Source organism: Anopheles marshallii, chromosome 2 (assembly GCF_943734725.1).
Source record: "Anopheles marshallii chromosome 2, idAnoMarsDA_429_01, whole genome shotgun sequence".
Taxonomy (NCBI): domain Eukaryota; kingdom Metazoa; phylum Arthropoda; class Insecta; order Diptera; family Culicidae; genus Anopheles; species Anopheles marshallii.
In genome coordinates, this window is record NC_071326.1 from 18,032,971 (window position 1) to 18,051,571 (window position 18,601).

An 18,601-nucleotide genomic window follows, 5' to 3' on the forward strand; every position below is an offset into this window, starting at 1 on the left:
TGGTGATGGTGGTGGGGTGGATGATGGTGGCCAGATTTGCCCGAATAGTGATAGGTGGCATAGTGATTGTGTTGCTGTTGCTGTTGTTTGTGTGCTTTTTTGTGTTCGCTATCGTAGCTGTGTTCGAGGCTGTGGCTTTGGCAGTCGTGCCGCGGGTGATAGTAGTAAATGTCGTGATGGGTGTCACCGTCACCGATACCACTACCACTAGCGCGACTGCCGGCACCGCCAGATGCCGTTGCGGCCGGAGACAACACCGGGGACACAGGCAGGTCGCGCTCCCGCTATGCTACGTGATTGCCGAATGTCCGCAGAACGGGCATCGTCTATAATTGGGCGATAAAAGAGAGAGAGAGAGAGAGAGAAAGGAAGAGAAAGCGGAGGAGAAAACAGGACAAAAGGGGGAAGAGGTAAAAGAAGTACACCATAAACACCAAGAAGCATTAGAGAAAGGACAAAAAGAGAGAGAGAAAGAGAGAGAGAGAGAGAGAGAGAGAGAAAGAAAGAGAGAAAAGAGATTTTTGTGTATTAAAAATACGGCACTGTGTGAGTGTATAAGGCACTGACAAACGGTGGAAACAATGGCAAAAGTTTGCTGCAGTTAGTGTATGTGTGTGTACGTGTGAATGAGTAGGGTGACGGGTGTCGAAAAAGGCGGTGGTTTGAAAATGAAAGCTTTAGTTTTGCCGGGCTCGACACCGGGACTATCTCGTATAACGATAATATGCCAGCAAATGAGGAGAGAGCGAGTGTTATAGAAAAGAAAACAAGTTTGTTGATTAAAAATACATGAACAAAGGTATTTGTTTCGTTGTTTTTCGTTGTTGCAATACTGAGCCCCTTCGGGGCCCCTGCTGCAACGGATCGTTCGTAAATCAACGTTTTGTTTTTGGTAGTGTTGGATGTACAACAATGGATGGAAATGTTTGGGATAATTGTAACTACCGAGTGGTACGTAGACAGCGGTAGATACACATCGGCAAATGTACGGCACACACACACACACAGAGAGAAGCGTAAAATTGGATAAAAATGTACACATACAACACACTGACTACGGTTTGAATGAGCTTTTGTAGTTACAGACATGTCGGAAATATTTAGTAAACGTTGGTTTTGGTTGTTCCCTTTTGTTTGAGTCCCTGGTCCTGAATGTCCTTTTTTACCCTAACGTGTATGCAGTTTGCTTCATTCATATAATTTGGAAAGGATTTTATCATGACGATGTGTTTTATCTTATTACAACATTACATTATGTTAAAAAAGGCCGGAATTTTATACTGTTCCTGATTGTTTTATGTTCAGTTCACGTTCAGCTTTGGAAGTTTAAAAATGGTTTCGAAATGCAACAAATTGCATACAGCTGTTTGATAAACAAATGTTGTTTATTGAATCGTCGCTAGAAAATGTGTAAGTTGTGCTAGCATGTTTACTAACGCGTCATTCGGTCTTACATTACGGCTCAAAAATACTTAACGAATTTGAAAATGTCTAGTAAGGATGTGTGAAACAGTAAGGCAGGTAATAAAAATGCAGTAAAGGGCAGGCACAAGCAGCATTATTATTATTCTGAAACAAGAAAACGTTTAACAGGCATGTACCAACTAGTGCACTAGCTTCCGCTTACCAAAGGAAACAAGCAGAACAAAATGGAACAGTGTTATGTTATGGTGTGGAAAGGAGGTACAAAGCGAAGAGAGAATAGGAAGAGCAAAATGTAATACACACGTTACACACATGTAGCACGAAAACGTGATCGCGAACGAGCGTACGATAACGATTATTTACAATCACGGCACATGTCGCACTCATGTCATGCCGATCGGAACACTTATTGCGTAAGTATGCACACACGGTTTGGTTCTAATGGTTATCAAATTTCAACCGATTCGCTCCACGCCGTTCTTCTCATCTCATCATCCACGGCAGTAAAATGGTTGCATGCATGGCATCATAACGCCATTACGAATCGGCTCGGTTAGCAAACGGGCAATAGGCAAATTGTTTGGGTGGGTGGCGTAGTGGAAGGGACCGTGAATTCGGAACGGAGTCAACTATCTTGAACGTTGTGTGTCGCGCACTCAATGGGCTCCGTCGGGTCACGGTTTCGGGAAGTGAATCTACATCAAGCTTCGGGACCGGTTTGCTACACCAGCGAGCACTGATCGTTCATGATCGATTTTGGAACGGTTTACGATTATTGCAGTCAGTCAATGTTTTGTCAACGAGACAAGAGGGTGGGGGTTGAAGGGGGGTGGGGGGGGGGGGGGGGGGGGAAAGGAGCATGCAACATGGCCAATATGTTGAATGTGAATCGTGCCCTTTTTGGATAGTTGTGACGGAAGGTTTTTTTTTATGTCAGCAGCTTGAAGACATGGGACAGTTCGTTAGCGCATACATGTGTGACAATTGTCTACTTGCGTACTACACTGCGTTTCAAAATTATAGCCTCACTCAATTTTATATATATCTGGAATCGGGATTTTTTCCCGCATAATTTTGCAAATATTTTTTTAAATTAAATTTTATGAATGTAGTTTCTACTGCTACTAAACTTTAGTTATGAAGAAGTCTTTAGTACAGAGTTTCTAGAATATACAGTTTTCACTGCACACCATATGTAAACCCCTGAATATTGACAGGATCATACGTTTGCACCCACAGATAATGAGTATTTCCGCTCGACTAGTATGGGAGAACTGTTGCATCGTACTTTTGTATCATTCCATCTTAATTTATTTCATTTTTTTCCTAAGTATCCTATGTCCATGTGGACGACCTAACAAGATTTTTGGTGTTGGACCGTCCGATGTCATTCTAGTGATGTATGGCACGCCTGGCAAGTCTAATTCGCTGTGCGATAGTCACCCTACTACTAAGTATTTTAAGGCAAGATATTAAAGACTCGTACACCCTCGACCACAAACAAAACCAGCTTAAGCCTGCCTTAAGTATACAAGTCTAAGTATATAAGGGTTGAGGGCAATGCAATACCAGATTGACCAATTGTCTAAATAAATATCAAAAGGATATTGGAAAATCTTTTAATGACTAAAGCATCTCAATCTCGTCAATTTATGCTCTATTTGCTTACAAACTTAAGCCTACCATTGTGGAATGTAGTGTATTTTGGTTGACGTACACATAGGGCTTCATTTTTATCATCATCATCGTCATCATTATGATGATTGTCCGCTAGGACATCGTCATCCCCATCCTCAACGATGGCCTGCAAGGTGCTTATGCTTCTTAGAAACGTCTCGTACGTGCATAAGAATTACGCTCAATTTGAGACTAGCTGGAGAATCGGAGGAAAGTTGATCGCACACCGATAAGTTTGTAGATGTGCGAATGGAATGCTTTACTGCACGTACGGAAACATTCCCGCACGCGGTACGCAGAAAACCGGAATGTATGATTTCTTTTCTTTTATGCGAAAACGATTTCAACGAGTCTGTCGTTGTTGTCATGCCTTTCGAAGCTTCGATCAGAAGCGGTTCGAATGTTTTTTTTTGCGCTCTATTGCATGATTCGCTATTCGCTGAAAAATGTTCCGGGTGTGTTTGTGTGTGTGTGAGAGAGAGAGAGAGAAAAAAAAAGATAACTACGAAACAATATTCTTCTGCACCGGGGGAGATGTACGGTTTCGTGGCAGAAACACATCAACACACGCACGTCTGCAAGCGAAAAGCGCAACATCTGGTAACTTGCTTAGCAATTTCGCTTTCAGCAATCGCTTCCACCGGTAGCATGTACGCTGGCAGGATGCTTTTAAGAATATTGACTTCCGCTTCAAATGTCTGCACCGGGTGCAGGGAAGGTGATGCGAGATACGGAGCACTGCCAATGAAAACTTGAGATCCACCAAAAGTTGCCCCTTGCTCGCCCACTCGCCATTCTATTCATGCAAACGTGCACAACTCAATTTGCGGAGGGCACGGTTGTACACATTTTTCAATTGCCATTTTGATCGTTTACGGTTAAGTTTCTGTCGTTTCTCGAGGTGCTTCGAGGTGTTTGGGGCGGGTGGACGTAGTATTGCATTTTTTCACGTCTCACTGTGGGGGAAAAAAAAACTTTTGCTTCATTTATCCATTTCGCTACAGAAATTTAGCAGAAAGTTCCTTTTACACTTGACAAAAAAATAGTCATCGTAGGTGCTCTTGTTTCTGGGAGAAATTTTTATTGCTTTTCCTGTTCCGACGCTTTTCTCGTGTATCATAAAAACATTCTTTTTTTTTTTTGCTCTCCTCTACACTTGGGGGGACCGGACTTTTCGGCGTGGCTAACTCTCGTTATGCCACGCGCCTACCATAATGCGCACGGGTGAAGAGCGAATTAAACCTGATGACGAAAGTTTGCACGCCGAAAGCGTCCGGTCGGAGATCGATAGATGTTTATGATTATTGGGGCGGAAATTATATTCTGCTCTCATTTACCGCGCCCTTGCCACTGCACACCTTTGGTTGTGCACACCTGGCCTAACTGCGGCTACAAACATCAAGCGTGAGGGAAAAGCGGAACAGTACTTTTTATCGATTTGGAACCATGCGTACCCGGGTGCACGGTACGCATTATTAAAAGCATCAATTTTATTGCCCATGAGTTTCACTCGGCCACTTCCGGTCCGCAAATGGAAATGGCGATTGGTCAATTTAGTGTAACGTCTTTCGCCATCTCCAGCTGCTGTGACACCGGGCGAACAGATTTGTAAGCCGTAAAAGCGTGGTTAGGGTTGAATATAAATCCCTAAGCACGATTTAAACATTTAGTTGCTATAATTGGTGGACGAATGGAATGTAAAGGCTTTTCTAATTGAATGAGGCGGGTGAGCGACTTCGAGCTAAAGTGGTGCTGTATGGCTACAAGCTTACTAGGTTTATTTTACCACGTGGCCGGATCTTCAATCCTTGCTACGGTCCGGGAGGGATTTTGTACCGCTTCTGTCGTGTAGAATCAGCACCGGTAGGAAATACATCACTGAGTCGCCCCCAAATTATTAGTTGTCCCAATTATATTTACTCGCTACTTCAATTCCAACATTGCTTCTCATGCTCTCATTGAAGAATTAATAAAAATCAAGTTACTAAAACTGAAAAAATATGTTAAAAGAGCAGTTTCTTCATACATTTTGCAATAAATTATAGATTCCTTCTTAAAATATTAATAAATTAATAAACAACAGATTCGCTCTTAGTTTGTGGTAAAACTTTGAAGTTAGTAATCTGTTTTATAGAAGAAATCTATCCTGTAGGAGAACTACAGCACTTTTATGCATGGTACAGTGTCACCATCTAAAACCATCCAAATGTTGCATTAGCTATAACGGTTTTTTCGGAAATACATCCGACATTTGAATATAATTCACAACCTTTAGTGAAAATTCCGCTTATTTCATCTGCATTGTGCCACCGGGCCCCGCGGGGGAATTTAAATATCTCACTCATAGCACTAAGCTTATTATCGTAAAATGATTTATTTGCAGACCATAATGATCTCCGTTAAACAAGCTACCAAGAGAAGAGAATAAATTAGATGTTAATCTTATGCGTACATACGTCAGGGATAAGCAATACATAAAAACGTAGGTCGTAGGTTATTAAAAGGGCGGCTGTCTTATTTGCAATAGCTAAAAAGCTTCACAAAACATTCAGCAAAAAGGCCGCCTGTCTTGCCGTGTTTTTTTTTTCAATACACATGGATAAGTGCGTTCCACGTTTTTAAAATACAGTCTACTACGACTACGCAGTCAGTCAGACACTTCAAAAAGATAATGCGAAAATAATTACTTAATTTGAAGGAGCGACCCATGAGCTTACAAACTGGAGCGAAACAAAAGAGCGCAAGCTAACCGGTGTGCGGCAAATACGATTATGGTTTATCTGGTACCCTTTTCTGCAATAACTCGTGGCAAATATTTGCCTTCGTTTGTCGCCCAAACCTTCATGGCGCAACACAACGGGGATGCTTGCGGTAGGCGCTACAGGCATTTTCTTTTTTGTTTAAATCCCTCCATTCGAAGCCCGAGCATTGCGCGAGCACAATAACATGGTCTTGCAAAGCATCATATTGGTCGAGCTGCATGAAACATGATTATAAATGTACTGTATGTATGTAAGTACCGTAACCGCATACAACCAACGCTACCCACGCACTTGAAGACTAATGGAAGGTTTGCCGTTTTTAGCAAGCGAAAGCCGAACGGTTGCGGAAGGTTGTTTGTGCAAAATTGTATCTTTCTGCCTGCAAGACCTGTGTTGTGAGCTGAGTTTGTATTATTCCAAGTGGTGCAGAAGTACATGCTAGTGGTGGGCCATCCAATTAATTTCACGGATTCTTCGGTGCTCCGCGTGGGTTCAAGGAGGTTCAGTAGATTTGAAGATTCCGAGAGGTTTAGGAAATCAAAAGATACTGATTTCGTGGATGTAGCGCGATTGGCTCGAACTCAAGTACGAGTAGGTACGAATGCAGTGGGGTTGACCCGAACACAATCCCAATTTCTCGTCCTGTACCTCTAGTGCAACGAATTCAGTAAGTTCGCCCGAACCTTCATGAACCTGCCGGTTTTATCTCTGAACCTATAGAACCTAGTTGTCGTTTCCGATTTGAACTCAAAACAACTACGGGTCGGAGTAGCTTCTTGAACTCACCGGAATTGTTGAACCAATTGTGACCCTATTTTGACCGAAATCACTCCGAGTTGCTCCCCCCTCTACCCCTTGGTGCAGATAAACCTGCGCAACACTAGCACTTATGAAAACAAACGTCAGTATGAGTGTATGAAGAGCATACGATTCCCGCGACAAAAACCACGTGCTCCAAGTGTAGTGACAATAGCCATAGAATAGAAGTCTTTTTGCATTCTAGGAGTAATGCATTTTTTAAACGGCTATTCATCGTAAGACGTAAAAATTGTAAAGATGCTGAAGTCGTGGGTAAGATGTAGTTACGGAATACAATAATCATCACTCCGACAACTGTTCTTCTGTCGTGTACCATGATTCACTATCTGTTTCTTATTCTTCTTTTGTTTGTGGTTAAGAGTATATTTCGTCTAGACTTTGGTTTTAATCTTCGTGAAGCTGACATAAACATACGACAACCAAGGCAAGAACTATTGGTATTAGATTGGGTCTGAACACAACACTATTGCAGATAACATTAATTACAGAAAATAGTAGAACGTTGAAAGAAGGTGATAAACAGGTGCATACGTAGAAAAGTGCAGCGTACAAAGTGCATGTGAGCGTGATTGAAAATGCAGATTGAAAAGGCATACGGATGGATAAGAAAGGCAGAAAGGCTGGTGGGAATAGGCAGCGGTGTTTATGCAGGAACATGTTGGGTTTTTACTACGAAGAATTACGATCATCAGCGTCAACGGCATTCATAACATCGCTATGTTTAACTCGACAAAAATGTTTCCTATGTTTCTAGAGTGGCATTGCAGTATGTCTAGCGTTGCATTCGGTTAACAATTGTTTGCTGTGTGGGTGTGAGTTTGGTTATGTTCCAGTGTGTGTGTGGGATCATTATATTGCTTAGCGTAATTCCATTTTCGTGTTGTCAAGATGGGTGGACGACCATTTTCATTGCCCTTTCATGTATGTACCGGGTAAGGGCCGAATTCCCTGTACTAAGTTACAAATGCGTATGCTACGATGAGGTATGGTAATTGTGATGGATGAAAGTGATCATAAAACAGGTAAGTGTGGTGAACGTAACTCATACATGTAAAAGTCATCTAGGTTCAAAAATCGATACCAAACCAAAAGAAGAAAATACAACGACAAGATGCAAAGTGTTGGTAGAATGATGTTAAATAGATATATGCATATGTATAGCAAATTGGACAAAATGCTTGAACAAACAGAAAAAGCCAAAAATGCGCACACTAGTATCAGATAAAAAACATATTAAACAATACCTTCAGCATCACTCATCAAGACCGTTAGCCAAAATTGTGGGGGAAATAGAAAAAGGAAACAGAACTGATCAAAACTCATACGGAACGGAACTGGGTAAGTGGACCATAACCGAAAGTATGCAGTATGCAGAAAATTTCGTTTTTTTTTGCTCGAGTATATGAAAATATATTGATATGTATATATATATATTTGCGTGAGGCAAGCTAGCAAAATGACATTCATCATGTATCACAGAACTTTTTCGTGTCAAAATGCCACAATAACCAAACCAATCATTGCGCGGATACACAATCAAACCGATCAACAAAACACAGGACAAAACCAAAACACTATAAAACACATTTCCATTTGTTGTTTTTTTTTTGCTTTTTACCGATATTTTGAACATGTTTTTGCACACAGTCCTATAATGAAAATCAAACCGTTCATTGCGTGTTTGTGTAAAATGTTAGAAAGAAAAAAATAAATAAACAAAACAAACGTTCCAATGTTACATACCCGTATCAGACAAACACAAACCAAAACGGAATAATCATTGATACTGAAAGATGGTGCAAAATAGTGCAGTCAACCATACACAGACACAGAACAAGTCGATCATATATCCGTTCACAATGCGTACCGGAATAAGGTGTGTAGTAAGTAGAGTTTAAAAAGGGAGATTCAATTTTGGGCGCAGCCACCGGCATTACTCTGCTAAAAACGGTTCTATTCAACATCATAACGAAACATCGTTCCAGTAACGATCAAAACGAAAGACGAACAACGCAAAAGACGATTTGCATACAGATGTGAACATAACAACAGGAACAAGACAGAACTCAGCAACCGAGCAGCGTTTATTACCATCATCCATCACCAGCAATAATTATTTGTGTACGATCAATCATTCAATCAAAACCAATAGCAACAAGTGTGTGTGTCTGTGTGTGGGCTTGTGTGTGAATGTGTTTAAGTGTGAATATCATCAGCATCATTGTCCTTTCATCCATCATGATCCTGGTGGGACTTCTCGCAAAACCGAAACACAACGCCTAAAACCAACGACACTCAGTATTATAAATACGCCATTCGCAACTAATCAATCCGAACAAACGTAAATGTTGAAGTATATAGTAAAACATACATAACACGTTCAAACTGATAAACGAAACGTGGGTATAATCGAACACAAGAGCATATCACCGCAACCTGATCGCAATAGAACAGAGAAAGAGAGAGAGAGAGAGCGAGAAATAAAAGAAAAAAAAACGCACGCACAAAGAGAGATGCATTTGAAAGGAAAAAGAGAAGAACTAAAACTCATCCGAGCCAAACTTTTCGCGGGTACGCTAGATCGTAAACGTTAATGGCAGCCCGGATAAGGTATGATAGAAAAGAAAACAAAACACAATCCACCAACAGTAATGTGTGAAACAGAAATAAATGTCGTGGAGCATAAACAGGGAATGAAAGAACGAAAGGGCAATATTCTAACACGGGGTAGCAGTTGGACGTGAGATTTAAAGGATAATAGTTGAGAACAAAACAAGAAAACACAATACACTGCATAATACAGATATGGATGAAATTATACACCGACAGTAAACTAGCGATAGGGATCAGAGATCGAGAGCGAGAAACAGAGATAAGAACAAAGAGCTCCGTATCATGTGAAGAAAAGAAAATGACATAACACAAGGAGAAAGAAAAGAACTAAATTACTATCAGTAAATCAATCAATCAATCAATCAAGTCAGAATATCAGAACAAACGGATGCTCGGCAGCTGGATGCGATTTTTGTCATACAATGTATGTGTTTGTGTATGCGTGTGTGTGTATGTATTTGAGTGTTTATATTTATAGATAGAGAGAATCAAACCCAGAACAATCCATTCACATGAACAAATATGTATATATATATGTATATAAGGAAAGTATTTATATAGTCACAATCGTATAAAAGGAAAAGGAAGAGAAACTCATGAATCAAAAGGCCATTCTAATACAGTTCGCACTCATTCGGTCGCAGTCTTTAATTACCCAACTATATAATATATATATATGTATATATTTTTTTTACGTGCGTGTATATATAGATGTATAAATTTTTCATACTTTTCATACTCAAGTAAATTCTTTAGTTGTTTAGTTCGTTTTGTATTTTGTAGCTGTAGTGAGTATTTTTGTTGTTGTTCGGTTTTTACTTCCTCGTTCAGTTGTCTGCTAGGAATTGGGTTGTTGTGTTTTGTCCTTTGTTTTCTCTACGGGTTTTTTTTTGTGTTACGTTTGCATTCCTTGCTGATAGGGGGTGCCGCATAGGTATATAGAGTTCGATGCAATCGGAGTTTAAGGGGGAAGCATTCCAGTGTGTTGTGTAGTGTAGTGCACTGGGCATGGGTGGTATTGGTATGTGAAATGTTACCGCTGAGCAGATAGCTGTACGTTTCCGGTGTTTTGTTTTGTTCTGTTGGCAGGATTGTATAGCAATAAAACGTAACAAAAATATCGATCGGCAAGCACTGATGCATTATGTTCGTGTGTATATTGATGCTGTATGTGATTTGATTGACAATAGACAAATAAATAGCTTGTATTTGTGTTACGGGTACAGCAAAAGTATGCCATACCCAGGAAGTCACTGAGCAAAAAGAATGACTCAGATTGGAGTGTTCGTGTAGGCGGAATGAAGTGAAGATGTCTTGTTGAATATAAATTAAATGTTTTAACTCTAATAAAACCCAAAAAAAAAAACACGAAACGTTCCAATGCGCCTCCGTTCAAGACGCCATTCGAGTGTGAACATTCTGCTAAGGTGAGTTTTTAAGTGATGATCAAACAAGACAGAAAATATATGGGATGCGACGATAGAAGTCTTCGTTTCCACTGAGTCATCTGCACTTTCTTCTTCTGATAATATTGTGCATGTGAAGGTTAAGGAGAAAATGAAAGAATTCTTAAACAAGTTAAACATTAATTTAACAACAATTCGGAGAAAAAATATGTTCCTGCGTACACATGTGTAGCTTTAAAATGTAAATATAGAACATTTATCGTATTTTATCGAACATTAAATATAAAATTTATCGAATACGCAACAAATAGCACCAGCAAAGCTATCCAAGACAGACAGATGTTGCTTTTAAATGGTGCAACAGCATACCAATAGCACCATCGCAAGGTAACAATGTAACAAAGTAAGTAGAAAATGAGAGTTATGAACACACTGTACACCGAGACTACGTGTTGAGTCACAGTTCAAACGAAATGCCCAGCATATTAATGCTGCTGCTCTGGGAAATTATTAAAACACTTTCCCGTAAGGTAAGCGTTGAAAGGCAATCTTTAAATTGAAAAGTTAATCAAACCGGTACAGAAAGGTCGAAGGAAGTGAAAAATGTCGTCATACATGGAAGTTCTAGCAGTAGGATGTTTTGTATCTCTTTTTTTCTTGTTTGATTCTCTACAAGTCACGTAAAACACTGGAACGAAGTGAAAAGTTCATTTCCTGCAAGTGCCACAGAATTCCAGTCCCGTGTGTAGCAGTCCATGTCCCATTGATATTAGCTTTTGCAGCAAGCATCAGTTCTCCACACACACACACACACACTGAAAAACGGATAATCTACATGGACAGTGTTCCATCCGGCATCTATCCCTGCCGGTACCGTCAACGTTTCACAGCGGCTTTTAAATCATTGCTCACCGTACAACCGGACGAATGTTCTGTGTTACGTTTACGGCTCGAAGTGTTCCACATTCAACGCACGGCAGGAGCCACTTTGGGTGGGTGCAACGGAATGGATGGACAGGCGAAAAACGGGGATTAGCGAGATGAAATGCACGGTACTGGAAAGTGGAAATTGTACGCGCGCGCGTTATAATCTCTCTTTATTTATGCTGACACTCGATGTCATAAATTTGAGTCTTAGCTCAAAACGACGGTGTTTCAGTGTCTGCTGATGGGTCCTTCTACACCTACACTCGTCCAGAATGCACAGTGTGCACATCAGTTAGGAATGTTAGCTTTCAACAAAACGCCGTCGGTAGAAGTGTCTGTTGGACCTATCGGTCTAGTGTTTGTTATGTTGTTTTTTCGCCTCCTTTCGTTATGCACAGCGTACCGGCATTGCTAGCGCATTGAGGATCCGATCCACACCGTTCACAACGTGGGGCTGTAAATCCATCCAGCTGGCATAGAGCGTCGAATACCGAACATGCTCGGCGAAATCAGGCAAGATGCTATAGAATCCGTGTGCCTTAAATGATATGCATATGTTTACACGAGTGAAGGAACTTTGTCACCTCCACTTTTGCTCGCATTCGTACTGTTTTGTGTGTGGTTTATTGCTATTTCTCTGGATATTCACTAGCACGTTTGCGCTGCACGCTTTGTGTCGAATATATGTTGTATATGACAGAAAACGGAAAAGAGGCACATTTTTTTACCAATTTACGGTAAACATCTGTCGTGCAGGGCAATAAAAATTCAAATCTGTCAAAGTTGTTATCGATTGTAATGTTTTCTTGTTTCTCTTGCTCGTATCATTTGTTTATTCAAACGCTTGTTTGGAAAGTTTATTTTCAAATTCATACATGACGGAAGACGGAGCTACTCATCCAATTCCTTAGCAACGTGCCAACAGACGATGGAGACGCCTGGTAACGCTCATGGAGGCGCCTGGTTATTCTCATGGAGGCGCACAGTATCTTCTACCGTTGGTACATCATACACAACCGCTTTATGCTTTTTGAAATACAGGACCAATGCTTTGAGACGGCAATGATGAAACTTTCACTATTTCCAAGAGTGTTGTTATACATACAGACACACACACGCGGATAACTATAAATAGTACTTTTTATATTGCCCGTTCTCTTCATTCGAACCTTTTTCCAGTTGATATCGAAGGCAAGTTCTGTAAATCGGATCGGAGATCGGAAGCAGCCTGCGGTGGTGAAACGTTCTTTGCCACCAAAGCAAATGTTTGCATTCGATGCTGGATAGTACGGAAAGAAATTTGCATAATCTCGTTAGCGCTTGTAGCATGTGTATAAAGCACTACACGTTTGCTGTGTACTTTATTTTTGAAAACACCTTCCATTGCTAGCATGCATTCGGGATGCATTTTTTTACAAAAAAAAAAAAAAAAACATGAGTATTCTCATCTGGCGGTGGCACAAGTGGCCGACATTGGGCACAACAATTATGAATCGTTTCTGTGGTGTGTTCGTTCTTCGTTTCTTCCGAGCAGGGAACAGAAACGTGACGTTGCATATTCCATTACGGGTGTGATAGTGAATTATTTATCTCTGGAATTAGGTGCACTGAAGAGGCATCCTATTGAAATAAGAAATACATTCGTATACACAATTCTTAATGCAGGTATGTTTAGTAAACCTTCCGATGCAGATAATAAGAAATCGATAAGTGCAGCTGACTCTTTTTCAACGATTGGTGCCTGTTGGATTGGCGTGATGGTGGTTGCGATGGATTATAAAGTGAATGTTTCAATATAAAACAGCACTCAGGATGCAGAATAGAGAAAACCGGAAAGCATACAAAGAAGGAACAAACCCAAAAACACAAATCAGATTGAACACATTAAACAAAAAAACGCTACGTTTCGTGAGGAAAAAAACAAAATCATTCGTGAAAGTCAACACGGTGTGGTGGAGCAAATCGCAAAACACAACACAAGGTAACACGGGTGAACCATCCAAAACAAACAGCAAAACCAAACAGTAAACACAGGAAACAAGATAGATGTACCGTGGGGTTAAGTGAGCGTCGATGGTGGTTGCGTAAAGGGATGATGATAGCGATGGGTCAAATGGGTCATCATAGAATCACGATCGATGTGTTGTGGCGTTTGTGATGGGCGAGCGTGTGATGGGTTGGATCGTTCTCGCGTTAGTTGATTGCGCAGGCGCGTGTGTTCTTAACGGTTCTAATACGTGCGCTTTGTAGGTGTGATGAAAACAAAAACAAAAAAACAAGATCGAAGATGATATTTTGTGGCAGTTGTAGGGATGGAGATGGACCTAGACGAGGAACACGTTGATTGGAAAGTTGTTGGTCGTCAATAAGGAACGATAACGAATAAAGAAAAAAAAAAACGATTCGTTAACGTGGCAAAGTGGCAGTGAAAGGTAGTTGCAGATAGGAAAAAAAGAGGGAAATCCTTTCCTGTTCGTTGGACAGATATTGAAAAACCCATTCTGAAGGAAATACCAGTGAACATTGTTCGCCGTATATACAAAAAAAAAACATCGACAATGATAGAATGAACGAAGCAAAGAAATTGAAATGAAATAAATGAAGCTTCCACGGGAAGTTCGCTGTTAGCTGTCACGGTAAGGATAAAAAGTAACGAGATTATAGAGAAAAATAGTATCCAAAGGGGGGGCACAAAAACAACAACAAAAGAGCAACGAATGTTGCAACATTGAGCATTGAAACAAAAGAAAAAGTAAATTCTAGCACATGACAGACAATCTCGGTAATTTTCACTCTTTTCTGGTAATCGAAATTTTCGCTCGATCGATCCAGTCTTTTGCACGCTTCGTGGCCGATCCTTTGGAGAGTTTCGCTTTTGTGCCACTGCATCCACGCTCAGCATGAATCATGAGATAATTTTTAATCTTTTTGCGTTCCGTCTCCACCATTGAGGCCACCATTTTATTGGCCTGATTGCAATCTGATTGGCAAAACGGGTAAAAAGAATTGGTGAACCATTTTTCCGACCGAAGCTGGACCGACGGGGTGGCCCAGAAAGGGAAGCTATTTAATCGCGTTAGATCGGAAGTTTCTTTTTGCTCTTATATGAGGCTCTAGAAAGAAGAGTCTGCGATAAGCTGGCTCCACATTTATTGGGTCCGTGTCTTTAAGAGGAACGGTAATTGGTGGGATAATGGAATTGTAACGTTCCGATGGTTGTGAGTGTTTCGGGGGAGGATATGAAAAATAAAGAAAAAAAAAACAAAGACAAACACACACTTCGAACGACGGATGATTAAAACGAACTCAAAAGCGACCCCGAGAATTTCGGGCTGTTGATCCTCGCAGTGAACTTTTGCTAGTGTGGTTGTGGGATGGACAAAGTGGATATCGATTGTGCTTTACTTTTCGAATGTGTCTTGCAAACGATGGATGGTTTAGGTGTATGTGTGTGTATGTGTATAAGTGTAATAAATCTTCAAGCATACGTGTAGTTTGTGTAGCAGCGTGTGTGTGATTGAGTGAGTTTTATTTGTTGTGATAAAATGAAAACGTTCAAAGTCTGCGTAGTTTAGGGAATGTATTTTTGTCTTACTTAGCTAAAAATCATCACCTGGCATTCAACGATTCAGCCTTGAAACTATAACAACAACTTAAAACCGTACACATAGAAAACCATGACAATATTAAAACTAAACTTAAAGATTAATCTACCAAACATACAAACAAAAGAAACAAAAATAGAAAACACATCGCATGAAGTTAGATTAAAATTGCGCACAAAACTTACAAAAGCCTATCCTATAGTTTGAACAAAAAAAAAAAGAAAACAAAACAAAATGACGTGATTGGTCTAGATACTAAAACCTAAGCGCACAAAATTAGGACAATAAATAAAAAAAACCATAAAATGCGGCCGAGCGTGAGAGTATACCAACTTACAAGTTATAAATAATTAAAACCCGAGTAGCATAATTCGAGACCAACTAACCAAAAGCGCACAGACAAACGATCAGTCAAATGATAAGAGGAAAATACTTTGCCCATGGCAAAGCTATCCCCCAGAAGGTTTGTTTCCAAGTGTTCGTGTAATGGTTAGATGGTATTGGTTGAGTGGTTTTGCTTGTTTTGTTTTTTTGTTTGATGCGGAAGTTTGTTGTGTCTAGGTGCAATGTATTGCTTGTATAGGTTGATATCGTTTTGTTTGTCCGTTTAGAGCATGGGGTTGGTTTCGATAGTAGTTTAGTTGACTGTTTTTTTCCCTTAAGCACTAGAAAAAGTGTGAAATCTTAGTGTCATGTTACATTCGTTGTGGTGGAGCTGGTGTGCGTGTGCCAAAGCGGTCGCCACCAGCCCCAATGGTCTTTGTTTTGGGTGAAATCTTTCCGAAAAAGAGATAGAGAGAGAGACAGAGAGATCGAATAAAAACAATTCGTCGACCAGCATGCCTAGTGTCTAGTACGGCAGCACTAGCTGTTTGCGGTTGTATGCTTACGCTTACGTATCTATCCCCTGTTACAGCGCCATTCGTCAGGGGCTACACCGAGCGAGTGATTATGGTTTTGCGAAATTGGAGCATTACGATACGATGGGACTCGTGCAACGGTAGGGCGTACGGAGCGATTTACTTCTATACATTTCTGTTACTATTTTTACATGGTTTCTTAACGTTTAGCCAGCGTGAGGACATTGAACTGGAGACTGATTTTGGACGATGTTATTTGAGATATCGTTTTTTTTATAGCAACTAGAAACGATGAAAGGAAGCAAACAAAAGCATACATTTGCTCTGGAAGCTCAAAGGATGGTTTGAAAATTGTGTTTCCTCTTTGTAACTCGTTGTGCTATTTCCTTTCCCTTTTTCATTTGCATAAGATGAATAAAATAAAATTACATTACTTCTGGTCAAGAGATCGTTATGATTGGCTGTTACATATCTTTAACCCTTCGTTTGGGAAGCTGGTGAATGTGTTATTAGTTAAACCGGGTCAGAAAATTGTGAAACATTGCATGAGCAAATAGTAACAATTTCGTATCTTCAAACAAAGTCGTTCCTATTTCCAGCCAGATCTGCTTCCTACACATCTGCCTACCAAGCTGCCTATCGTTAGCTTTGGTCAGTTTCAACAATTCAATTGACTTGCCGTCGTTTTAACACAACTTCAACGGTATGCACGCGTGATTCTTAACTTGACAACGATTTTACGCTTGCCACCATTTTGCCTGTTTACCCGGTTTTACGCTACCCTAGCAAGAAGTTTTATCGTTCGTTTACAACATTTATTATAATTCTCCTTACGATAACAATGTATTTCGTTTTGATTTGTGTATTGTAATGATGCTATCTACAACGTTTAGATGTGGTGCGGGAACGGACCCCATGGTGGATGTCTTGGCAGCTGCTTCTATTCCTTAGAAAGTGACAGCTACGTACGATCTGTTTTCGGAAACTGGCTGCCGGTGGATGTGTTTATAATTGAGCACGAATTCGTCCGTCCCGTTGGAAACAGGGAAATACAGGGTAGTTAATTTTAAATGTTTTGTCCATTTTGCGAGGAATTCGGTGACGGGTTTTTGAGAATGCGAACGGTTACGAAGAGTACAGTAGCTTGAGAGGTACCTTACAATTCTAGTTATTGTCGTTATCACGAAACATTTACATACATACACACCACGCCGCCATTCTCGCTTGTCCTTCAAATGGAACGGGCCGGGTCGGCAACCGGCAGGCAAACGATGCTTACCACCATCCTGTCCTGCTAACATTCGTACTCGAGCACCACCTCGCCCCGTTCCTTGCGCGACTGCGACACAATCACCCGGTGTGGTCCGTAACCAAGGTAGCTGTTGCTCATCCCGCCTGAGCCCGCCTTTGCAGCGGCAGATGGACCATTAGCGGAATGGCTGATGCCGGCGAATGTACGTCGCGTACCGGCCGCACCTGGTGCCGATTGGTCTCCCGGCCCGACCACCGTACGGAACTCCCCATTGTACAGCTGATTGCTGCTCCCATCGTACGGCGGTTGAGTTTGCGGGCGATAAGCAAGCAGTGTCTTATTCTCATTGGCTCCACTCTCGCTGTCGGATAATGGTTCGTTAGTCGCCCGTCTGCTAGCGTCGGTTTGCGTCGATATGCGCTGCAACTCCTTCCGGAGATTCTTTTTGCGTGCGCTACCAAGCAGCAGCGGCTGGTCGACGGCATGACTCCGGCGGATGTCGATGGCGGCATTAACCAGAAGCAGCAGCTCATCGGTAGTAGCTACATCGTCCACAATCCCACCACTATCGTTCGCCTTCATCAGCGCCTCCATGCGGGTCTCCTCGTCCGTATCGTTATCGGAGTTCTCGTTAGCGTGTGCATTGTTTTGTAAGTCTTCACCATTGCTTCCGCCGGCAACCGGTAATACACTCCGCCGACGGTGGTAACCCCCCTGGTGCAGGAAGTGCAGCGCCGGCTCTGTGTCACCGTGCCCCGGTTGCAATGATCGGGCCCGGGCTGCATTCTGATAGTGCTCCAGATAATCCCCCTGGTACGTCAAATCACTATCAGGCGGTACGGTGGGCGCCATCTGGCGGAAGTGCGACCGACTATTCGCTGGCTTCGGCTGTTGCATCCGATAGTCGTACCGATCCGTGCCCCGGGGAGACACGGATCCGGTCGACGGAAGGCGACCAGTCGGAAAGCCGGAACCGGTTTGCGGTTTGCGCAGACGATGGTTCTTTTCGACGGACCTGTCGGCCGGAGATCCGGGCACGGACAGTGCACCCTGATGGCGGGGGCTACCATCGAGGAAATTGTTGTAGATTCGATGGCTTGAAGTTCCCGCGGGTCCTTCATTGGCACTTAGCGTCACGAACGGATTGGTCGCATTGTTACCCGGCATCACGCTCACCCTCGGCAGCTGATGGGCCCGTTGCTGTTTGGGTGAGCTCTGGTGCTGATGCTTCTGGGGTGAATAGTCCACCCGGTTC

The 18,601-nt window shown here is 41.7% G+C and overlaps 1 protein-coding gene across 1 annotated transcript in view; it reads right to left on the reverse strand.

Moving 5' to 3' along the window:
- The window catches only part of LOC128715000 (uncharacterized), a 94,417-nt gene that overhangs the window by 14,787 nt on the left and 61,029 nt on the right, over positions 1-18,601 (reverse strand). The gene's annotated exons all lie outside the window — the stretch shown is intronic.